Below are 26,137 nucleotides of genomic sequence, written 5' to 3' on the forward strand. Positions count from 1 at the left end.
AGCTTAAAATTATTCAATACCCTGTTCTCTGCCAAGCTAAGCTGGCCAAATAACACAGACTACAAGTTCCAGTATTCTCTGCAGAGCTTGGACAAGTTATGTTTTCAAAGTACTACCCCCAGAGTCCCCAGCTACCATGACCACCAGGTGTATTGTTGGCTGGAGTATTCTGGGGGGCTATTTAAAAAAATTAAGCAACATTTTCCAACTTTGTTTGTTCAGATTTCATTCACCCTGTCTTCCAGACATACCTGGTCAGCATATGGAGTCCTTCCCCAACACTCCTTTCTCTAAATCTCGAAGCACTCTTGTTGGCTTTTGCTGAGAACTGTAACACAGGTACCAAACGTTTTCAGATAACGGCCCAGAGTTAGTCCCCAGTTGAGTCATAATGCCTGCTTCACAGCCGGGTTTTCATCAGTGCTTGAAAGAGCATGGGATAGTTTTCCTACATGCAAATTTTGGTAGCTCTCTGTAGTTACATCCATCTGTTTACGGCTGCTTACTCATCCACTCTTGAAATACTACCGACATTGTCTAGTATAGGAACATCAGACCTTCCTCTCAGACCAAAGGTTCATCCGGTGACCGGACTGTAATTCAAATCCCTTTTTTTCATCAGCATCCAAAGGCTTTCCAAAGCCCCAGACAAAGTATGAAGGCAAACTGTCCATCAGAGGAGGACATTCTTATTTACTTTGGACATCAAACTGGGAACTCCAGTTCCGTTATTGAAAACAGCTGTAGAGAGCGGTTACCTTTAATACCAAAGCTTCCAGACTTTTTGCTGGAGAGGGCAAATCTGTCAGGATTTCCCACGGCCCCTGTCTAGGTTCAGGTTAGAAGGGGTGCTTAAAAATTGTCACAAAATTAAGTGAAGCAATTTGACCTAAATGTCAGAGCCAATCTCTCTTTGCTAATATCTCACTATTTTGTAACTGAAAATTGGGGATGGTTTCTAGAAAATGAAAATAAGTCTTCCTTTCTAACAATTATACTTCAGGTATGAAACTTGTAGCAGTATTTTAAAAAGAGCTTCCCCTCTGTGGCCCTCCTAGAGTATAACTGGGGAAATGTATGTAAAGAACTTTCCTGTCATACCCCCTGCCTTAAGTCTTTATTGATAGAAGTCACACATCTTCCTAGAGAAGACAAGAATTTCCTCACTGGATTATAAATTCACCATTATGTCTCCCAGCAGGGGCCAATTCAGCACCTCTTGGAAAATTTCTGTAGAGGTGTCAATGGGTGCCTCTTTTAATGTCTGTTAATGCTCATCCATTAGGAAGTGCTAGACTGTCTTTGACCATGGAAGATTCCTTCTAGCTATTTATTGTAGAGTCTACTAGTAGATCTGTCTCCTTCAAAGCTACTTGAGCTAGTAGTGGTGAGGGAAATGGCATGCATGCAGGCATGCAGGCATTCAGTTTATATCCTGCTCCCATTAGTGTCAAGGCATTACTTTGGGCGGTTCTTGTAACAGAGAGTTCCACCGACAAATTGTGTACAGTTTGTTTGGCTGAAAAACCTACAACCGTTGGAACCTGCCTGTGAAAGCCTTTGAGAATACACAGTATATTTAGCTGATGATAACCCTGTGAGATAGGCAGCTGAAACAGAGAGATGAAATGGAGAGAATATTGTGTCCCAGGAAGGCTAGTGGAACAAGGATGAACAAGATCATGCTGCAGTGTTTCATTGGAATATTGGGTCGTAGCCAAAGTTTGGAAAAGTAGGCTTTTGGATACATCTGAGTGTTCAGCCTGGAGGCAGGCGGTGCATCACGGCCTCTCCCAATTTGAAGACACCCTTGTCCAGCAGGCCGAGGCCAAGAGGCAGTCCCGAAAGCAGCACACAAAGGGGACAGATTATATTTGTCTTCAGTGTGGAAGGGGTGGTCACTCTCGAATTGGCCTTCTCAGCCACACTAGACGCTGTTCCAAGACCTCTATTCAGAGAAAGTTACCATAGTCTCTCGAGACTGAAGGATGCCTATAGTGGAATACTGTACAACTCTTTGAATCCCCTGGCTGTATTAACTGTGGGATTCAGTGAATTGTAGTCCAAAAAGGTTATCTCCCCAGGTTCTGATATCCTGCACACCACCCTCTGTCTTTGTGTGTCTTAACCGTGGCCTGTTCTTCACATTGCCTTAGCTGTCTGTCCTACATCTTTCTCTCATTTGATTTTACATCCTGATTTTGTGCATACTGGCAATCAGTCAGTCAATATTTTACTCGGTAATTTAAAGTTTTTACGAAGAAATGTCTGACGTTTGGATAACCTGTTTTGATCAACCCCCCTCCCCAATATACGGAATGATACCCCACTGCTTGTCCAATAACTACTTTATGCACATTGAACAATGGTTGACGCTCATCAGAATGTGCACGCAGGGGCATGTATAGTCATTTCCACCTCTTCAGCACACCCAAGATTGATGCTAGTTCAATAAGTTTTCCAAGCCAAGGAAAAGTGTTTTTTGTGCGATCGATTTCATCTAGCTTTGCTTTAAAAAAAAAAAGTACCCTTGAGTAAGAACAAGCAGTCATTTTATGAAAGTTTCTGCTCAGTTCTCATCTAGGTATCGGTGATGATTGAAAACATCATCTGTGCTGAAACTCTTAAAGCTTCTTTTGCCTGTTTCCTCCCAGCCCTATGACCTGCTTGCATGTCACCTTGGTTTCCTGGTTCTAAAGCTTTCTCTCTCTCTCTTTCCTCCTCCTGCTTCCCCTTGTGGCTTCTCATTGTTCTTAAGCCTCTTCCTTTCTTTTCTGAAGCTTTTCTCCTTGTTGCCCTATGGGCAGGTGCTTATGTGTTTTGCTTATACGAGGCCAACTTGTTTTGTTAGTGGGAACAAGGTGATAAGTAGGACCAACAGAGACAACTGATAAAATGGGTAGATGGGGTGGGTGGTGGGTGGAAGGATGGACAGTATATGTTTTTGGAACAGTATTCCTTGTGTAGCAGATTTCAGATCTGGTAGAGTAGAAGGAAACATTTTTATTTCTGATAGCAGCTCCTTTTCATTTAGCTATTCTCTCAATAGTGCATATCAAAATTTCTGGGAAGGGGTGTGTAGTCTGAAAAAAAACATGTTTACAATTATGTGATTTATTGATGGGGGTCAAATTAAACTAGAGATGTGCAGAGTTGTGGGAAGCGGTGATTGAACTACAACTCCCAGAATTCCTTTAGGCAGCATGGCCACAGGCTGTACTGTGTGGAGTTTTCTGGGAGTTCTGGACCAAAACCATAAATCTGTACAATTTTAAATTATACCTGTGGTGTGTGTGTTTTTTTTTAGTATACACAGATTATTTTTGTTTCATTTCTATTTATATGTCTGAGTTGTGCTGAAATGAAGAGTTTCTTGTGTATGGAGTTGTCACTGTGTTCACCCGCTTCAGTCCCCAAAATCTGCCACTCTCCCTTTCCCAAATCCATTCTTTGTTTGGTCGTGCTATGTTAAGTGTAGGGAGAGCAATTCACATTTCATAGAATCATAGGATCATGGAGTTGGAAGGGCCAGCTGTAAGTCCATCGAGTCCAACCCCCCTGCTCGAGACAGGAATCCCGATCAAAGCAGATCGGACAGAGGGTGGTCCAGATGTCTCTTGAAGGCCTCCAGGATTGGAGCGCCCACCACCTCCTGGAGCCATGGGTTCCATTGTTGTACTGCACTCTGGGATGATTGAGAACAGATCCTGCCCCTCTGTAGCACTATCCTATCTCTGTAGGACTATCTTATCTCCCCCCAATATTCTTTTCTCAAGGCTAAGTAGGCCCAGCTCTTTTCTCCTAAGCCTTGGGTTCCGGTCCCTTGATCATCCTGGTTGCCCTCCTCTGAACCTGTTCCAGTTTGTCACCATCCTTCTTAGAGCGTGGTTTTCAGAACTGAAAACAGTTACTCTGGATGAGTGCTGAACACCTTGTGGGATCTGGAGACTATATTTCTGCTAATGGATCCTAAAATCAAATTTGCCTTTCTTGCAGCCACATCACACTGATGTTCACCCTCCTCCATTCTCAACCCGCATTGCAAAACATTACATTTCAAATAAAATTATTAGGAGGAGACAGATTGAATGGAAGCAAGAGAGCTGAATGTCTATCAAAAGGGGCAACGGTATTGAAGAGTTGGTTAAACACTGGTTTAATTCGAAGCAGACAAGCACTTAATAGATGGTGGGCTCCCTGAATATTCCACAACGTCCCATAGGATGCAAAATTCATTGACTCGTAGGATCTGCCCATATTGGAAGCCAGATATTACTGTAGTTTCTCATTTGCATTCTCCCCACTGCTGTGTCTGATCCAAGATTTGCTCTTAGATTTGTTTATTTCATTTCAATAGTTTCCCATCTGTTGAAAAAAAAATCCATAGTGGGCGCCCTGTAGTACAGCTTTGCCATACGATCTGTGGGATTAGTTCTGTAATGGTTATACATTAGCACCCACTGGCTCTTTAACGCTTCGCCATTTTCATAAATCTCTGATGCTTTCAAGGGAGCTGTACGTTTTGTTCTGATCACTAGTTCTGCGAGTATATTTCAGCTTTCAAATTCTCCATGTTTCATACGTAGTTGTGAAATGTTTGCCTGTACTGAAGTGAGAGGGACATGTTTCTGCTTCAACACAGGAGTAAATACCACAAAACAGCACAGAAATGCTGTGACCCACAGTTAGCTTGCACCCACGTCCCTTCTGGTGCACAACAGATTGAGTTGTCCAACCCACAATTCACACATAGATCTGTTTTTTGTTTGCCAGTCACACAGTGAGGCACCATATCAGTTCACCACCATCAGGGGGAGGTGCTAGTGCAGACCATCTCTAAATCTATGTGCAGAGAGACTATAAATATTGCCATATGTTTTCTAGGCACATAGATCCTTACTTGTCCTGACCTTGTAGTTTAAGGATGTAGAATTCTGCATTTTTCTTCTCACCTTGCAGAAAAGTGATGATATTCTCTGGGACTATTCACGTGGTGGTTTTACACAAATTGCGTAACATGCATGAGTTGTATAACTTGAACACGTGCCAAATTGCAATGTATAAGTCTTTGTTTTATAGAGGTTTTAAAAACTGAATCACTGAATGGGTTCTTTGCATCTTTTTTTAACAATTAGCTATAGTTTCTCTCCTCCCCTGTACATGTGTGGTGTGTTGGGGTTTTTTTGGGGGGTGGTTGTTGTTGTAGTTGTTTGTTGTTTTTTGCTTCTTTAAGGGACATGAGTTTAGTTTGTATGCACTGCAATGCCTTGCAAAAAGTTACTTGTCTGGATGACGCAAAGGATTTAGCAAATGTTCTTTTATATCCCTCATAGTCACAGCTGGCTGGAGGGCTCAATGGTTTAACTGTCTGGCTGCGAAGCCAGAGGTTAGGGGTTCAGTTCCCCACTGTGCCACTTGTGAACAGAGCCAGCCTGTGTAACCTTGGGCAACCTGTACAGTCCCAGGATGCTGCCACAAGGAGGGAAGGGTAGACCACCTCTGTGTATTCTCTATCTAGAACACCCTGAAAAGGGTCACCGTAAGTCAGACGTGACTTTATGATATGCTATTATTATCATTTTTAATGTTCACAGAAGTTCTATGTATGAAATTGTTCTCTCTTTTTCTGTGTCTCTGGAACAGAGATTCATTGTATTCACTAGTTTTTGTTTTTTTGGAGTAAACCATACTCAGGGGTCTGCTCATTTCCATCTTATAGTCCTAGTGTGTTACATGTCTACAAAGGGAATGCATTGCAAGGCAAACAAAACAATCCTTTTCTAGTTCTCTCTCAATGATCCAGAGGGAGCAGAATATTTGAAGGATATCCGGACTTGCAAACTATTCAGAAGGTGGTATAGAAGCTAATTTGCAGCTCATTGGTGTAGGGGCTATGTGTTGTGGTTGCGTCTGTTGTTATTATGTGCCTTCATGTCAGAACAGACTTATGGTGACCCTGATAGAACCCCCAAGGCGAGATATTTAAAGAGTGGTTTTACCAGTTCCACACTCCCAGTGAGTTTCCACGGCTAGGTATCCATCTTGTGATTAAGTGACAGTGGTCCCCAGAGCTGTTCATAACTTCCACTGAAAGTGAGCGGGTGGTGACCCTGCAGGTCACTGTGTCTGATCAGATTCTGGTGGAGAACATCTCCTGGTGTAAATTAGCATAATCCCATTGATGTCAGTGTAACTAAGATTGCTTTTTTTATACCTGAGAATTTGGACCATTTGTTTTGTGACTTTCTGCAACCTCTTGGCTGCATTTTGAGGTACGCTTTGTTCCATTTTTGCACGTGCAGAAAGCAGCACCTCAAACAAAATGGATTCATTGCACACCAGTTGGATCCTTCAACTAAAAACACTGCCTAATCTAGGAAAGAGTTGCCTTTACAGGAGCCAGGCCATTCCGTAATAGACCTCAAAAAAAAGAAGCAAGCCACGTCACATTAGGTTTCCTGCCCTGGGCAATCCATTAGGTGGGGAGAGGTGTGTGTGTGTACCTAATGAGCCTGTGTGTGTATGTTGCTCTAATCTATTTTATTTATGTGCATTTAATGTAATTGGGAGGCTTCTACAAGAAGGAAATGGATCTCGAGCAGGGAGAGAGGGGCGCACGGGGAAACGAGAGCTCCCAGCCTTTTTGCTCAGAGCCCCAGTGGATTAGCGGTAGTCGTTTACATTAGCAATGACAGTTCAGAGATGATTACTCTTCCCTGGAGAGCTCCGGAGACCGAAGAAATGGTGCTCCATTATGCTGCTCATTAGTATTCGGCACGGTCGCTGTCACCGCAGGCTGCCGAGTCCAAAGAGCAGAGTCGAGCAATGGCTTTTAAATGAATAAAGTTTTATTTGAATGGAGATGAAATTATTGACATGAAGATGGTGTTTGCTTTGTGCTGAAGTGATGAAATAAATCTTCATAACATACGATATTTTTTTATTGCTGGTTTTAACCCCTCTGTTGAAAAATCACTGGAGTCTTCTTTTATCGGTGCTATTTGGCGTGCAAGGGATGGTGTTTCGAGTACATGGAACTTGGGATCCAATGTGAGGGTCAATATGGGAACATACTTGCGAGTAGAACCCCCCGTGTGTTTTACCTAGATGGAGAGCGCTGTAATGTACCAGGCTTGCACAGAGCTGCTGGGGAATAAAATTAGGCTCCAGTCGATTGTACAATAAATGTAACTATAAACTGGGTGAGGGTTGGGAGGCTTTTCCCAACATTCAGGCCAACAGCTTACTGGCTGTCACTGTCATATACATGGGTAGAAAATGGGCTAGTAACTTTGCTTGACCGTCATGCGGTTCTGTGATATGTTATAGGACCAAGACTGACTCAATTTTTTTAAAATTTAAATTGTCGAAAAATGGGCTAGCACAATCCAGTTTTCAAAATGTAAATTGTGATTTAAATCATGATTTAAACTCTGATTTTAAATCAGTTTGATTTAAACCCAGTCCACCAGGATTGAGTGTCCTTCATAAACACCGGTAGAGATGAAAGTTTGCATACACATTCAAATGACGCCACAGGGAACAGTCCAGGTGACAAAAGAGACTTACCGTATTTTTTGCTCCATAAGACGCACTTTTTCTCTTCAAAAAGGTGGGAGGGAAAGTACATGCGTCTTATGGAGTGAATGCAGTAACCCAGGGCTCAGCCACCACCACCCAAAAGCCTCCCACTGCCATGCTGGGAGGTCTCTTAACTGGCAGCAGAGACTGCTTGCTATTTAGACCTCACCATTCTACACTGCTAGCTTTCCAGGACCTGCTTCCTACAGCCCACCTGGAAAACCAGCAAGGCAAATAGGCCTATGGCAGCAAACAGTGAAAATAGCCCAGGACCAAAGGATAGTTCTAGAAACACCAGGGGAAACCATAAACACAGTCTCCCACTTAGGCAGTTGATTTTCCCATGTTTGGGGAAATCACAGGAGTCAGCTCATCTGAAGTGCAATAGATGAGCCTTACCCTGGGAAAACCACTTTTACAATAATGGTATCTCCCCTGCCAGGTCTGAGTTTGAATGGCTTCTAAGCCTCCTGGCCCTTTGTGTGCCCTACCCTCCAAAGGCATGGTGACCCCCGGCTGCACCTCCTGATTAGAACAGGGCTGCATAGCCCCAATCCCAAAAGAGGCCAGGAGAGCTCTTCAGTGTTTTGGGGTGCCCTGCAGGACCCCCATCAGGGGCTGGATGTTCCTCCCACAATCCTTCAGTGCACAGATATTAGCATATCTGCCTGCTTGCATCACCCAATTGGCTATTGGAGAAGCAAAGCAGGAAGGAGGAGTCTCTTTCCCTTCACCTTCTGCAGAGAAGTTAAACCATGTGACCAACCAGACATGTGGAGAACCAGAGAGAGAGAGAGAGAGAGAGAGAGGACAGAAACAAAAGCTTCTAAAATTGCCAGTAAGTTTAATATTTTTTTATTTATTTTATTTATTTTATAGGCCTTGGTAGTAAGCTGCATCACTTCCCCACAAATTAAGCCTAAATAGAAGTAATTTTGCAGATATTTAAAACATTAAGGGACCTGGGGGGGAGGCTAATGTGTATTGTTAGCCAAATTTCATTCTGAAGCACAGAATGATTAAAAAGGCACTGAGCACATGCAGAATAAAGTTCAAAAGGGAAACTAAAAGGGACCTAACACTCCATTCCTTAATATATTACCACTAGGGCTACAGGTTTTATTTGGTGTATTAGCTTGCCACAGTTTTTATGGACTCATCAGGAGTAAGGCAATTTGAATTGCAGAGGGCAGATCTGAATCACAGATCTGAATATGTCCAAGTAAAGCTTTGAAATCTTGAAAATTGGTTTAAGAACCCAACATTTCATAAATAGCATTTCACACGTACACACACACAACTGGAAACAGAAATTTTAGTACTATTTTTGTGTTAATAAAAGCTGCATGGTGTCACTCCCCCTGTTTTTATTGGTTTTTCTTAATCATTGTTGTTCTACAATATTGCTGGTAGATTTTATCTTTTTATTGTGATTCCCAGCTACTGTATTTTATCCTATTGTAGTCTCTAAAACTGGACAACCATCTGTCAGATCTGCTCTGATTTGGATTCCTGCATTGAACCAGGGGTTGGAATTGATGGCCTTACAGTATAGGCCTCTTCCAACTCCATTATTCTATGATTCTGTGCTGCTTTGAGATTATATTTGTAAAAGCAAGCAGGCAGTAGATGTTGTGATGTATAAGGGGCACATTTTTCTTGCAGAGTATGGGAACTCATTCTACCAGTGCAAGGATGATAAAGCAGAAAAGGCTAGCATATAACATTCCTTTTAAACTAGAGGTAGTAAAATATGCTAAGGAGTATGGAAACAGTGAACAGTGCAGAGACATTTTGGGCCTCCTCATCTGAAAAAATGATTAAAGAGTGGAGGAAACAGGAGGATCAGCTGCAAAAAGCTGATAAAAGTAAGCACACTTTCTGTGGACATGCTGCATGCTGCAAAGAACTGAATGATGGAGAGAGAAAACTTTATTGCTGTAAAGAAGGAAGGGAGGAAGGGAGGGAGTGGAAGTGAGGCATGCTTTGCTGTTTGCTTACACCTGTGCTGGTGGTGATTTCTTCATCATAGCTCTTATTGACTACCCAGCAACAATCTGTTTATTCATCTCTTTCAGTGCAATAACAATTCATTATAAGTGTTAAAACTTGAGATGGTAATTCCCACTCATTGTGTATCATCTTGGTGTAGAAGTCTGCTTCATGATTCTCCACTTCTGGTACATGTATGACTTGTGAAATGACATGCTTGAGAATACACCAGTCCCAAAACTGTACTGTTAGTAGCAAGAAAGACATGGATTTTGTTCCTCCTTGGTGGTTGATATAAAGCATTGTAGTGTTGTTGTCTGTGGCTATTGGAATAACTTTGCCAACTACAAATTGTTCAAAAGCTCTCACTGTGTTGTACACTGCAAGAAGTTTGAGGTAATTGATGTGACAACATCTATCTATTGCTACTGCCTTATGAATTTGCCAGAATATTTTTTCCCTGTTTTCCTCTCCTAAAAATGAGGTGCGTCTTACGGAGAGGTGCGTCTTATGGAGCGAAAAATACGGTAGTATAGAATAGCTATGCTTCCTGGATCAGAACCTGGGTTTGTGACTGTGCTGTTTGACCAGCTGGATGGCAGGGAACATGTATTGTGCAGAGGTGAGATGGATGTGGGCAACTCAGCTGTTAGCCCTGTAGAGTGCCTTTTTGATGATCCCAAGACTCTCTTCTGTTTCCTATGGCACACCTCCTCTCATCTTAACTCCCTCCCCGGTAGGGATGACTAGTAGAGTGAAAGTAGTTGGAGACCTACTTATGGCATGACAAAGGTCCGCATAGTCAAAGCTATGGTTTTTCCAGTAGCGATGTATGGAAGTGAGAGCTGGACCACAAAGAAGGCTGACCGCCGAAGAATGGATGCTTTTGAATTGTGGCGCTGGAGGAGACTCTTGAGAGTCCCCTGGACTGCAAGGAGAACAAACCTATCCGTTCTGAAGGAAATCAACCCTGAGTGCTCCCTGGAAGGACGGATCCTGAAGCTGAGGCTCCAGTACTTTGGCCATCTCATGAGAAGACTCCCTGGAAAAGACCCTGATGTTGGGAAAGTGTGAAGGCAAGAGGAGAAGGGGATGACAGAGAACAAGATGGATGGACAGTGTCACCAAAGCAACCAACATGAATTTGACCCAACTTTGGGAGGCCACGGAAGACAGGAGGGCCTGGCATGCTCTGGTCGGACATGACTTAACAACTAAACAACGACAATAACTTATGGCACCTGGAGCTCCTGGATGGTGGAAAGTATAAAAATTTAATGATACATAATATAAATAACTCTCTCTGGGGTAATATTGTGATGGAATGAGATAGGAAGTCATCTGGTACCCCAGACCATGAAGGAGGGACGGACGGCACTGCCCCTCAGTGAAATCCTCCCATGATTTAGGCTGATTGCACTGGAGTTTCTTGAATTGTGTTGGAGCCCAGATGCCCAATCTCCTACAAATTACACCACAGACAACCTCTTTCCCCTCTCAGGGAAATCACATTATTGTCGAGAAGAGCTCTCAGTCTTGCTGTGGATATCGAGCACGAAGGACAGCTGCCTGCGAGCATATGGGCCCATTATATTAAACCACCATCAAAGGCTTGTGTTTAACTAGAAGCAGCTTGGGCCTGTAAAAATGCAGTACTTGGCACACAATGAAAGGCCCGAGGAACGGTGGAATTGAGTAGGCCCTGCAGAGATGGAAAAGGTGGTGAAATCCCACGGATCTTTATGACGAATCACGAGGCGCAACGGTCTTATTTTCGTGTCAGACAAAAGACAGAACACTACAAAGGATCAATATGAATTTTTAAAAAATTCTCCCTTAGGAGAGGAAGGCATCACACACACACACACACCCGCTGCCTAATTTAATGACAGAACAAGCTTTGTTCGGGGAGTTTTAGGTCCTTTCTAAACCTGGGGACTATTTCCTCACTTCTCTTCCAATGGCATCTTGATGCCAGGGCAAGAAAATCATAGGGAACTATAGAACCCTAGCCCTCTAAATTTGCTGATGTGGCTGAGGATGTTGTGAATTGTTGCCCAGTGTGTGGGATGGTGGTGCCAGGTTCGTTATACAACTAGGAACCTCAGAGTCCTCCTTATCTTTAATTTGGGATCTGTGTGAGCAAATGGGAAATCCCTTTTGCTACCTCTGTTAGCCAACAGAGAGGAAGGTAGAGAGCACTGGGAGGGGGGAGTGGTGGAAATACATGTAATTTAAGCCCCTTCATATGCAGTACTAGTGCTAGCAAGAGCCTGGAACATTGCTCTCTTGGACTATCACTCCCAGAATATACCAGCCAGCATAATTTGGGAGAGGGGGGAGATACATACTTTGCCTAGTACTAGAGCTGCACGTACAGGTTTCCCGTCAAATCCTTGACACCACCAGTTCTCAGATATCAGGTGGGAAGGCTAAGAAAGGACTGGTAGCCATGTAAGAGTCCTTGGAGTGGTCTTGAGAGGGGGGAAAGCATTTTTAATTCTATAACTTTTGTATAAGCCTGTAAGGTAACACATTGTTATGATGGCCATTGCCTGTTGTTCATTTTGATGAAAAATACATCTTTCTGGGAAGCCGTCTAAACACTGGGACAAACTATCTGTTTGATAGTGGAACGAACTACCTTGTGAAGATAGTGGACCGTCCTTCATTGGCCATGGTCCTATGCATTGTGGCTATTAGTTTAGCACTGGCAGCATAACATTCAATGGGCAATTGCTAGAAGCTGGGATGTCAGGGTAGTCAGTTTCCCATGACTCAGGGTGTGATGGGAAATGCCCACACCAAATTCCTAACTTGAGATAATTTGCTTCTGAAATGAGCGCTTGATGCATTTTACAATAAGACTACAGCCAGTGGTGTTTTTAAATAGAGACTGGATGTCCACGTACCAAGGATGCTTTAGTTACATACTTCCATCTTTGGCATGAGTTTGGATCTGATGACCCTTGAGGTCCCTCCTGGGTATATGGTTCTACGATTCTGTGTTCCATCCTAATCTCACAAATTTTGTTTTAGAGGTGATTAAGAAAAAGCCCATATGTAATACATGGGGGGTGACTTTGATGATGAGCTACCAGCTGTGATAGCCAGAGCCAAAGATGGGGAGCAATTTTATTTTGGAACACAGCCCCCAAATTCTCCCAGCCAGCATGGCTACTACCACACTCCCTGGGTTATTCAGAGTAACAAAGCTCCCAAAGCAACATTTCCCATCTCTGCCCGGAACTACAGACGCAGGATGCATCTGACCCTGGGGTATTAGTGAGGATATTGACAACAGAGTTTGAAGCCCAAGAGGGCCCTAGCAGTCGTGCATTCACAGTTCAAAACATTCTTGGATAATAACACCGGGAAATAGCTCTACCTCTTACTTTGGAGGACTGCTATGGCCAGACCAAAGTGGAACAATGGTCAAACCCCACTATAAAATAATATTGTGTGTTCGTTGTGGCATGACCGCTTATGAACTCTATGAGATTGTTGGGGCCAGTCTAGGGCTGTACATAGATCCAGAGTTGGTATGCCTGTTCTTTGAATTGGAACCTCCCAGGACAGTTTCTGGGGCTGGGTTTGAGCCTAGCAAAAGCTTGATTCATTGTTCTGGAAGGCACAAGAGAAAGACCAAGAGCCAGCCTGCTGGTATTGTGTGAGATTTATTCGCTGCAAAGACTTCAGCCTACAGTCACATGCGTTACTTTTCTTCCCTCCTCGGACATATGACCTAGACCCAGCCTCAGGCCGTGAGGTTCGTGGATCAAGTTTGAAAATCCTTGACAAGAATGGGAAAATCCTTGGAATACAGACGACTCATGGGATATGAGATCTAGTCTCCTGTGGTGTTCCTTAGCTCCTTCTTCTGTAATCTGGTGCCCCCTGTGAAGGAAGTTAGGGGGTAACCCATTCCATTTTGGGTTTGGTACCATGCTGTTGTGCCATGGTGGCTGTAGAACCTGCTGAGATGCCATTTCCATGAGATGAGCCCCTGTGTTATCTTCTGGCGCACCAAGTCAAGGTAATTCTGACAGACAGCCTAGCTGCTAATTAGTACTTTTCTATCAGAGATTTAGATTAGCCAGCCTTCGGTCTCGAGAGACGAGGGTCACGTGCTCTGAATAGAGGACTCGGAACAGCATCTCAGTGGGGCTGAGGCAGCCAATGCGAGAGTGAATCAAATCAGAGATTTGATGGCCATTATCAAAGATGCTTTAGCTGTGGCTGGGGAGGGGACTGGACGTCTGTCATTCTATGATTCCAGCTCCAGCTGTTGTTGTCAGCTCAGACATACAGAGGACTGGATGGGCAATAGCCAGTGGTCCTCTCAGTACAGCTCGTGTGGCAGTGCAGTCTTCAGACAGGGATGGTTTCTAGCTGTGAAGCTCTTCAGGTTCATTCGGATTGTCACTTTCCTGTCATCCTGAAGCTGTAGTTTTTGTATAAGATAAATCCTTAATGAAACCTTTGTCAGATTACTGGATGCTTTCAGACATCTGTGTGATTTTTTTGGATTTCTTCCCCCCAAGGCACACAGCTTCTAAACGGATGAGCTGTATATAGCAAATAAGGATAAAACGATATGTTGGAGGGGAGGGGGGGATATTACCAAAGTTGTTGATAAAAACTGCACAGAGGATGCTTTGCACCACAATGGCTCTGCTGAACAAAGGCAATAGAAAGCCAACAGTATTATTTCTCACTCACTTTGTTCAGTCAGTGATTGAGGCATTTCAGAGCACAACCGGGAAAATAATAGGTTGCTTTCACAATGGCAGGGGTTTAACAAATGCTCAGTCATTCACCCGACATCATTGCCATCTTGAGCATGAGAGCTTTACCATATGATATTGATGCCGGGCTTCGTTCTTATTGCCGTATTCTTTTCAGATCCAATCTGTCTTCAATGGACCGCTAAACATTTCAATTTGCTACCTGTAGAGCCGGATTGAAAGGCTTAGGCGACGATGAGCAGGGGATTGGGGGAGGCAGGGTGGGACACAGAAGGAGCAGGTTCCTTGGTTTATGAATAAGACATGGCATCCTTGGAAATGCAAAGGTAGGCATGCAGTTTCCTTGTGTAGATCTCCCGTAGGCCTCTGGTCGTAGACAATGTGCAATAACAGATATTCTTTGCTGCCTGTTGACAAGTGTTTTCCCGCACTCCGTGTCGCTTCCTGAAACACACAGACTGTGAGGGATGAGCTTACGTGTGCTGTTGGATGGGGGGAGTTGACTTGTGCAGTGCATTTCAGAATTCCTCTAGTGTACTGACACAGGAATTGACTTCCTTGCCCTGGTTGTTTGATGAAAGGTCTTCCTGGGTCTTTTTTCTTTTTATGTGTTGATGGCAAGCCGTTTTCCTCTCTTGAAGACAGGATGACTCTACCTAAAGCCTCTGCTGGACCAGATATTTATGAAGTTGACAAAGTGACATCACAAAGTGTGGTCAAGGTATTGTTACCCGGTGTGGGAGTGCCATTCCCAAGGTTGCTAAGCAGCATGGGTGTTGTAGTCTACCTGCGCAAACATCAGTCCCGTTCATGGGAGGCAATAGGGCTGCAGCTTTAATGAGAAACTGGGGAACAACTGCATATGTTGCAGTTGCTTTTGTTCTGCTCCATGGAAATCACTAGTGACCACAAGTTACAACGACTCTGAAGAAGATATGAAATTGGAGGCATGACACCCATCATCAGGTGAAGCATTCTAACAGTTTGGGAACTGAAATAGGTGGCGGGGAAGGATCACCAGTGACCGCAAGTTATAATGACTCTGAAGATGATATTAAATTGGAGGCATGACACCATCATCAGAAATGGAAGGTGAAAGGCAGCTTCATCCAGCACTTTGTCAGCGTCTTGTGCTTAGAAAGCCAGTCCAGCAGATTAGTGACCAACATCTGCCAGTCAGATAGACCAGGGCAGCAGTGGGAGCTTCTCCAGGCCACATGATGGTTGTCCAGCAACTTCTCTGATGCTTTTACATGAGACTCTGGGAATGGAAGGGGTTAGGGTGGGGAATGAAGTTTGGTTCTCTTTAAACCTTCAGTATTTTGATTGTGATCCTCAGCCCATAAGCATTTTAGTTGAAACGTCAGTGTTTTGGGATTCGTTAATGGAGCACTCCAAGATGTATGGAACCATCACCAGAAATGGCCTGTCTGTTTACTCTTTTTCCCCCCACTATAGGAAACTGAACAGCAGTTCAGTGCTGGGGAAGGATCCACCCCAGTAACCAAGACTTTGGTATGATACTGACAGCTGGTCCCTACCTCTGCACTCTTAGGGAGCAGGCCGGGTAGGTGGGGCTCATCAGCCTTGGAAGGCAGCCCATCTCAGAGAAGGAAAACTCTGACTTCAAACCTCCACTACCTTGTGGCTATATCCACTGATGGAAAAGGCTTCAGGAGTTAACCTCGAGGCAAAATCTGGAGCCAGAGTCCCGGAGGCAGTTCATGTCATTCTGTCACTCCTGCAATGTCGCTGGAACCGGTTGTATTGGCTCTTGCCTTTCCATTGGACTATGCTATGTGGAATGGGGGGATTTGCTGCTTGGGCAACAACCTATCCTCCATATTACTTTACCCAGGCTTCGTGCTCTGGAGAAGACACTCCAGCTTCGCATACAGCGTCGAAACAACACGGGAAGTAGTATCATCAGGTCTCCTTAGCATCACCAGGTCCTTTCATGAGGGAATGAAGGGCACTGTATTTTTTGATGACTCAACATCAGATTCCATTGACATCCAAAGCGGAGTGAAACAGATCTGTATCCTTGCGCCGACCCTATTTGGGATCTTTTTTGCTGTCAAGCTGAAGCAGGTCTTTGGAACTGCAACAGAAGGTGTCTACCTCCGGACTAGATCAGATGGAAAGCTCTTTAATCTCTCTAGATTGAGAGCAAAGACGAAAGTCCAACTGAAATGCATACGGGACTTCCTGTTCACCAATGATGCAGCCATTGTTGCCCACACTGCTGAAGACCTCCAACAACTCATGAATTGTTTTAGCAAGGCCTGCCAAGACTTTGGACTAACCATCAGCCTGAAGAAAACACAAGTCATGGGCCAGGGTGTGGACTCACCTCCCTCTATTACCCACGCAAGAACTGGAGGTTGTTCATGACTTTGTGTACCTTGGCTCAACAATTTCTGACACTCTCTCCCTAGATTTCAAGCTGGATAAATCCATTGGCAAAGCAGCTACCATGTTCTCAAGACTCACAAAGAGGGTGTGGCTCAATAAGAAATGTTGGGGGATTTTTTAGTGGGTGGGGAGTGTTTGGGGAATTTTATTTATGTGCATGTGTCTGGTCTCTGGGTGTCTGTGAATTTCATTGTATGGGTATACTGTATATATACTTACAATGACAATAAATAAATTAAATAAATAAAGAAGCTGACAGTATACACCAAGATCCTGGACTATACAGCCTGTGTCCTGAGCACACTCCTGTACTGCAGTGAGTCCTGGATGCTTTGTGCACAGCAGGAGAGGAAGCTGAACACCTTCCATATGCGTTGTCTCCAACGGATTTTTGGTATCACCTGGCAGGAAAAAGTTCCAAATAGAGTAGTCCTAGAATGAGCTGGAATTTTTAACATGTATACATTACTGAAACAGCGACGTCTATGTTGGCTTGGCCATGTTGTAAGAATGGCTGATGGTCGGATTCCAAAAGATCTACTATATGAAGAATGAGTGCAGGGAAATCGCCCCAGAGGGAGACCACAGCTGCGATACAAGGAGATTTGCAAGTGGGATCTGAAGGCCTTAGGAATGGACCTCAACAGATGGGAAAGCATAACATCTGAGCACTCAGCTGGAGGCAGGCAGTGCATCATGGCCTCTCCCAATTTGAAGAGACCCTTGTCCAGCAGGCCGAGGCTAGGAGGCAGTCCTGAAACCAGCCAAATCAGGGAGCTGGACAGGGGACAGATTATATTGGTCTTCAGTGTTGAAGGGATTGTCACTCTCGAATTGCACTTCTCAGCCACACTAGATGTTGTTCCAAGCCCTCCTTACAGAGCATGATACTATAGTCTCTCAAGACTGAAGGATACCTAATCAATCATCAATCGCTAACACAGGTTACATTTACAACTCAATACATCATATTCTGGATCCTTTAGCAGTTAAGGCATAATAAATTTACTCTGAAGATCATTTATTATAAGGTGGCTAAATCAATAAATAATGACATATGTGATGTTGAGTAGGAACATTCGTTTAAGGTCAGAAGAAGAGTCCTCTTGGAGCAGGCCAAGTAAAATTAGCCTAAAACAGGGATGTGCTCAGATGTCTCTAACTATGGCATGTCATCACGGATTTATTTAAGCTGTGGCTTCCTGGGGAGGCAGAAGAGTGAGTGACAATTGTCCAGTGATGTGCTTTGGCAATATAGGTGGATCTGTCTGGTCAACTGTCAAATGCAGTTATGCAGCAAAGTGTATAAAAATGAGGGAATTTTGACTTTCTCCTTGATGTTTGATCTGTGTGATGAAAATCGTAACTATCAAAGTCATTATTACTATTAGATATTTGTAGGAAAATGCATTAGCTTCCTAGTTTAGCTTTAGCATTTAAAATCAGACACATGGGTTCATATACTACAGGTTAAATCTGAAAAGTTAGAAAAATGAGTACAGTACAGATTTTTGTTGTTATAGTAAATTGTAAAGGTTCATCTTGACATTTGGTCCAGTCGTGTCCAACTCTAGGGCGCGGTGCTCATCCACGTCTCCAAGCCATAAAGCCAGCGGTTGTCCATAGACAGTTTCCCTGGTCAAATAGCGGAACGCTGTGACCTTCCCACCGAGGTGGTCCCTATTTATCAACTCACATTTTTACATGCTTTCGAACGGCTAGGTTGGCAGGAGCTGGGACAAGCAATGGGCGCTCACTCCGTCGCCTGGATTCGATCTTATGACGGCTGGTCTTCTGACCTTCCCGCACAGAGGCTTAACCTGCAGCGCCACCACGTCCCTTCTTCGTCGTTATATATGCTGTCAATTTTCCTCTGATGCTTATGGCAACCCTATTAATGAGGGGTCTCCAAAATGTTCTGTCAACAACAGACCTGCTCAGCTCTTGCAAACTCAGCCCTGAGACTTTTACTGTTTGGTAATTTTGAATTCTTGATAATACCAGAAGAAAGTTTAAACAACCAGCCTAGTATATCTGTTTTCACCTCTGGGACTACAAAATGAGCATTCTTTGTAAGATTCCCAGTACGAAATGGACCGGCAATAACTGGCCCAAGTCCAATGTTGTCCCAATGTCTGACTATCTGACTATTCTAGAATGTACGGTTATGCTGTCTGATAATCTGATTCATTTTGATCAGCTGGATTTCTGCCTTTGGCAGCAAATGGACACTTCAGTGCTTCGGGCTGAGCCACGAAGGACCCCCCACCTCCCAGCCCCAGGGCATCGTGTCCACTTCCAATCCATGTATTGTGGAACATGTGGAAGAACCTGCCATAAAGTCTCCCCACCTCCCTTGAAGACAGCGTACATGGGCCCTTTTGTCATCACCACCATCAGCGTTTGCAAAACATACTGTAAAACATAAACTGTGGTGTAATTTTAAAAGACGTTGAATGTTGTGGTCTTCAGAAACTTTTGTATTTTGCTTTTAAGATGTGGCATTTTGGACAAAACACCAGATTTTCTGCTAAAAACTAATTACACAATTCGGGGAGGGGAGTGAGGACGATGATGATGTAGGCACTGTTTCCAAAAGATGTACAAAAAACTCATGGGCGAAGAAAACTCCTCCTTAGTTCAGACCTCTCAGAGAGAAAAAGAAGGGACCTACATTTTAATTCTGCCTTCACCCACCAGTGGCATTTATCCCAGACAGATTACCAAGAGCAAAGGTGGCCATTGCTAGAAATGAGGTCCATTCCGCTTACCCCTGCTTTGGGATAAAACTGAAAGAGTTCTCTTTGACATCAACGCCCCTCCAGGCTATAGCCAAATCTATGTTAATGTTCTTTTTTTTTTTTTTTTTTTTTTTTTTTTTTTGCAATTTCTTCTGAAAAACCTATGTTGTTTGTTCTCATAGACCTGCTTCCCAGAACAACGTGCTGGTGCCAAATTTCTGCACCTAGGTTCCTCCTGAAGATCAAAGATCGCACAAAACTATTAAGGGGACAAGGGGCCAGGTGCGCATGTGTGACAGTGCAGCTCCTGCCCGTTTTTAAAGCATAGTGTCTCATCAAACTAGCAAGGAGGGTGGGTGGGCTTACATTCTCAAACTAAGGATTTTTGTGCAGTTTTCGGGTTAATCAGCCCCTTCTATTAGGACAGGAGAAATATAGTTCCATGTGAGAAGTATGCAAGACAATTTCGCCTGTTTTCAAATATACGTCTAGAATAATCTCAGAAAGACAAAAGGAATAGCTAAATTGCCCTGAAACTGATGCCATGAACACTGGAGAGGTAAAGAAGTTAACACTGCAGTGTCTTCAGAAGTAAGACCAAAAAGGTAAACAAATACATATGCGGCCAGGCTCATTTATTGCAGAAAAGGACTCTCTGTTGGAAAGATCTGTTGGTTGTGCCTTTGTCGGCTTCGAAACTTCATCACATCACCCTCTTTCCTCTCTCTTGCCTTGTGGGTAAATTGTCTCATATTGATTCTGCTCACTTTCTCATTGAATCCATTCCTTCAAGAGTTATTTTTCCTAGGTGTTTCCTGCTGGTCTAGGAAAGCAAAATCCTAAAAGCTGTATGTGCATGTGGTTTTGCCTCATCATAAGCATCCCCACAGGTCTTTTGTTGGGCCCTGTTCGCTCCGAATGCCTGCCGCAGAATAATGCCGTTATTCTCAGATCTTGAGAATTGAGCTGAGCTACATTATCTACAAAACGTCTGCCTCATTTGTTAGTAATCAATACGGATCTCAGCCAGCCAGCAGCCTTGCAGAAAGGTGAACATTCAAACCTGAGCTTAGCTTGTGACTGGGGAGTATCTTTCATAAATTCTCATAAATTATGGACCATAATTTTTCATCTTCCCCTTTTCACATCCCTCGGGGTCGCACTCATCAGTGATGGGGGAAAGGGAGAGATCAGGTTGTTACTATGGCTCTTGATGAGTCAATGAAACTGATTTATCCTGCTAAGTAAGCCGCTCCGGTTGGCATCTTGAGCAGTGTTGGGTTTCAGTAAAGAAATACCCAAGAATAAATGATCATAAATAGTCTGACAAACATCAGTATCCAAATCTCTGGGCTCACCAAGCACCTTTATTAGCTGCTAAATGAAATAACCTTTCGACATGCGTACATCAGTGTCCTAGAGAGAACTACTGTGTGATTGTATGAAGGAATGCGGTTACTTCTCAATGGAAAAAAGACACATTTCTGAAATAATATAGATGTAAGAGTTATTTAATGGGGGAGTTATTTGAACGATATTGATGTAATAATCTTTTGAGAACTAATATATTCTTGTATCAACAAGTTTCTTCCAACACTTTTCTGTACAGAGATCAGATCCCTAATGCCATTTAATCCTGCATCAGGGACCAAGCTAATAAGTCAAATTCAGCTACCATGATATACAACTTCATTCATTTTTAAACCATGAAAACTGAGAGAGAGCGAGAGAACGCAGAACAATTTTGCTATAGCACTTCAGCATTTGACATTAATTTGATACCCTTCTTCATGGCCTTGAAAGAATTAAAATTTAATATTCCTACAAAGCAGGCCCTGACAACTTGTGAAGTCCATTCAGCTGGCTTCCCATTCAGATTTTCCACACAATTCCTGACTAAGGTGTTCATCAATGCCTCAGCTCCTTCTTTCTGGCTTTCGCACCAACTCTTCCTTTGTAGCTTTCATGTCTGAATCCTTTCGTGCCTTTTTAATCCATCTTTCCCCACAATCTGCCACCACTGAATTCTGAAGCCAGATGTAAACTTACAGATCTAGCATAGACTCCTGAGGCCATTATGTCTGCATTCTGTGTCTACCAACCAGGGGGCAATGTTAGCGCTGAATGAAAACAGCAAGCACAGGATGAAGAAAGACCCAGCAAACAGAAATGTTGTCCATGTTTTTCAGATGGTCCAGAGCAGAGCTTAGGGAAGTTGACTCCTAGCCCTGGCTGTACCTCTCAGAATTTCTCACCAGAGATAGAGGAATGGCTAGAAACTCTCCTCTTTTCTTGTTACGAATTCTGCAGCATAAAATTCTTGCTGATAGAACCAATTAAAGAGAGAATAGGGCATGGGAGAGCCTGGTTCTAATTCCCGGTGGAATTAATAATTTTCTGTTCAGGTGCTGGCACACAAGAGCCCCCGTAGAACAGGGCTCCTTCCTGCAGGACGATTAAGAACACCCTTCTTAATTTACACATTTATCAGCTGCTCCATCACCTTGCAATTTACTGCTTCCCTTTGCTTGGAGAAACCTATTATAAAAGAAGCAAGCTGCTTCAACAAAACCAAGGACACAGCCGTCCCCCCTCCTTTTTAAACTTTTAAACCTGCTGGGATTTGAAATTACAAATGAAAGAAGCATTGCTGAGAATGACAGCTCTGAAATTTAATCCTCTTTGGTAATAATAGTCTTTTTTCCTCTAACTTTTCCTCCTGATCAGGGACAACATCTCTCCAGCTCCCTAAAGGGAAGGTGCAGCTCTCTAAATGTCTCACCTCCTTTGCCCCAGATGTCAGCTGATTGGGGAAAAGGCCCCTAAGTTGTCCAATCAGGATTTCTTATGCCAAAGCCCTGATTAAGTTAACTTACTTAGACAATTCAGCATCACCCACTTGCTTCGGCAATATATAGTTTGACTTCGCTTAGGAAAAGGCCTCCCGCGCTTGACCGCTACATTTTGGCAGGCAGTCTCTTCTCTGTAGTATCCTGTTTGTAGCACATTAAAAGCAAAAGGCAAAGTGTGTCGCTTATATACTGCCTCACAGTGCTTAAAGCACCCTCTGAGTGGTTTACAATTTAATTGTGCAGGCTACACATTGCTTCCCCTGCCCCCATGAGCTGGCTACTCATTTTACTGACCTTGGAAGGACGGAAATTTGCGTCAACCTTGAGCCAGCTACCTGACCTCGTTGGAATTGAACTCAGGTTGTGAACATAGTCTTGGCTGAAGTATTGCAGTAACCACTGTGTCACAAGGCTCCTACCTTCTCCTGTTTGTGTGCAGTTTCTCAAGGAGCATCATCTGTTATGTTGATGTTGCCTGCTGTATGTAGTAAATTATCTCATATTGATTCTGCTCACTTTCTCATTGAATCCATTCCTTCAAGAGTTATTTTTCCTAGGTGTTTCCTGCTGGTCTAGGGAGCTGATAGCTGTCGGACCTGAGATGCAGCAGTGCCTACGATCTCGATGAAATGATAATGCTGGCTGTCTTCTTATCCCCATGGACACACTTGGTCTTCTTGGCTTTCAGAAGCTAACCAGCATCAGGCCTAGATAATAGCTCGGTGGAAGACCATGAGGGTCTCCACTGAGAACTAAGAAACGGTGGAGCCTGAAATAATCCTGGAAAGACAATTCCAGTCATATTTGCCAATATTTGTCTAGGTTCGGGTTGAGCAAAGTGAAGTGTGTGGACTGCATGCAGCTCCCAGGGCGCTTTTGCAAACCTCCCCCCAAAGGTCTCCGAGAGTCTCCCATTAAAATACTTTCAAAATATTTTTTGGGAAATATTTTCCAAAGAGAGAGTTATAAACTGAAAACCTGTTGCTTTGTACAGTAGATCACATGAGAGTCGCTTGTAAGTTACATGGATTCAAATATGCCTGCTCTAGTTTTGATTTAATAAACTAAGGAAAATCTGAAGTAGGATAGACCCATTTGAATCAATGTTGCTTACAGGGAATTTTACTCACCGAATCCCCACTGACTCAGTGGGCCTACTCGTGTGCAACTTACTCCACTATTCCACAGGATTTCAACTATAATGTGAAAAAGTAATGTTTCCATGCTGAGATGTTCCATGCACTAGGACGCTGAAGACTAGAAGATGATTGATGAAGAATCATAACCAAATTCTCTTTTTCAAGTGACTAAAACAAGTCACAAATATTATTTGAGTGTTGTGTTCTTGTCCCTTGGTTGCTCATGAAAGGAACAGGCAACACAATGGGCTTGGTAAGATTTCCCATGTGTTTCCTTGATCTAATGCTAGTAGATGACATTTTATTTTTATTTTTTTTTATAAATTTGAGAAGGAATCATTGGAGAACATTAACCAAGGGACTTCACTGAGTTTAATTCAGCACAATGTCAAGTTGTCTCTGTTGTTCACTGCAAAAGCCTTTGGCCATCAGCCAAAAAACATTTGGCCTGGTTTTCTCGTCCGCATGACTGTGAAGCCCAGGAGTTGAATCCTGAAGATTGTCCAGAATTTGCAGCAGGACTCATAAGATGAGAGTACAGTGGTGCCTCGCAAGACAAATGCCTCACGGGATGAAAAACCCACAAGACGATTGTGTTTTTTTTTTATCGCTATGGTACCTCACAAGACGGTTTCTTCTATGGCCATGCTTTGCAAGACAGTCCCCCCCCCCCCCGAGACCGATGCCTCGCAAGACGAATAAATTTCATTCCCATAGGGAACCTCGCAAGACAATTTTTTTTTTCCAGAGCACCAATTATCAGTACAGATTAATGCTGTCGTATTTCCTCACAGGACTCTTCACTTGAGCCCACTATGTCTTCTTTGTAATGTCAGTGAACAGAAACTTGATCTTGTGGGAAACCTCTGATGTGAATGTGCAATGTGACTCTTTCAAAGGCAAGCATCCTCTTATCATGGCAGGGACATAAGACAGATGCCTCGTAGGGAGTAGCCGGTCTACACCACTCTAAGAATCTGTGTCCAAGACCAACTAGGGGATTAATAGGTGTACTCATTTGGGTTCAGACTCAGACCAGGCACTACAGTTGTGTCATTGTGGATGCGTTCCAATTTGCTGTTGCAATAGCAATGGTTTTAACTCCTGAAATCGTCTATTTCTGCCCCAAGCCACAGGTTCTTGTTTCTTCATAGTGGTTTTTCCTTCAGGGCAATTTATGTAATATTTTATTCAGCCTAACTTTGAGTCCAGGAACAGCAATCACACATATTCTCACAGGAGAAAAAATTAATGACATTTTGGGAAGGGGAAAAATGGTGCTGCTAAATGGAGAGTTGTATAATTAGGTATTCCTATCTCTCGCCGGCAAGCTTTTTGATAGGTTTTTCAAAACTTCAGCCACATTGATAATAAAATTGTTGCCATAAGCAGAGGTGATAACCACAGTATTATTTAATGTAGTCACTGGGCTTTGGAGAGGTCAAAAAAAAAGGAAAAATCCATGCACAGGCGACGTTTTACCAGCCAGGTTATTTAAAAATCAATGTGAGAATTTCTTGGCTGATCACAATGCAAAATGGCACATAATATCACTGCTTCTAAATTGTCACAAATTGCTGCCTTCCCTCCCCCTTTTTTTAAAATAGAAATCTGAACTGCCTTTGTCTGAGTAATGGCTTCACCAAGTGTACTCTGTCTTGTCAATTGGATTATTTCAACTTTGGTGTCATAGCAAGAAAAATGAGCGCACATCAGTGTGAATTGCAGGTTTACATATATTATTTAAGAGTGTGCAAAACCTTTTCTCCCCAGGTCGACCATCATCTGCTTTCAGAATGCTTTTATTCTTATTCCTTTGAGGGAGAGGATGGTTTTCTTTATGGATATTATTTATGAGCCAAATGTTACTTTAGCATTTACATTTAATTCTAATGTATTATTAACATGTTTAGGAATTTGAGTTTAGTGTGTCAAAACTGATCTAATATATTCCAGGTAATTCATTTTAACCATTTCAGTTGGGGGGCTTTTTATATTTCATCTCACCTGTACTGTAAATGTGATGGCTGTGTGAATTTTACAGCCATGTTTTTCCATCCCGATCTTGGAAGCTGGTATGTAAGTCAGATTTTCTGGTGCAGGTTTCACCTCTGCCACGGACTCTTCAGATTGCATTCCACAAGGAACTCTTTCTGTTATATTTGATGACAATCCTGTCGTAATTTACAGGGCTAGCTTGACGACTGGTCTGCGTCAATGCAAAGCAACTTTCTATGTACGAGTAGTGCCTATGTCTGTTGATGTTGTGCCATTCCATTTGAAATCGCAGAAGCAGCTCAACTTTTTATGGAACCTTTGTTCCATTAAAAATGTCTTTTTAATAAGAAAATATTTTAAGTGTGGATGAGGAGCAGGTGTGGGGGCAGTCCTCCACATTCCAGGGATAAGTGTGTTGTCCATGGTGGTTTGGGGGCCCTGGAGGTTGCCCACCCTAGCTTAGGCCAATCAGAAATGTCAACGGCATCAGAAGATAATAGGACAGAATCATGGAACCCCCAGATCCTCATACATGGAGCATATCCCTCTGTGAATGAATTTTTCACGGTTTCAGTGCCATAGCTCAGAAGGACCTCTCCTGCACAGCCACTACTGTCCTCTGAACAGAATACATACACAATGAGTCTCTGTGTATGTACTGTATTCTGTTC

The 26,137-nt window shown here is 43.2% G+C and overlaps 1 protein-coding gene and 1 pseudogene across 2 annotated transcripts in view; one reads left to right on the forward strand and one right to left on the reverse strand.

Annotated features, from left to right (window-relative positions):
• EXOC4 (exocyst complex component 4) overlaps positions 1-26,137 on the forward strand; it is a 432,390-nt gene that overhangs the window by 276,598 nt on the left and 129,655 nt on the right. The gene's annotated exons all lie outside the window — the stretch shown is intronic.
• LOC144583359 (U1 spliceosomal RNA) lies at positions 7,879-8,031 on the reverse strand (annotated as a pseudogene).

This window comes from Pogona vitticeps, chromosome 5, assembly GCF_051106095.1.
Source record: "Pogona vitticeps strain Pit_001003342236 chromosome 5, PviZW2.1, whole genome shotgun sequence".
NCBI lineage: Eukaryota > Metazoa > Chordata > Lepidosauria > Squamata > Agamidae > Pogona > Pogona vitticeps.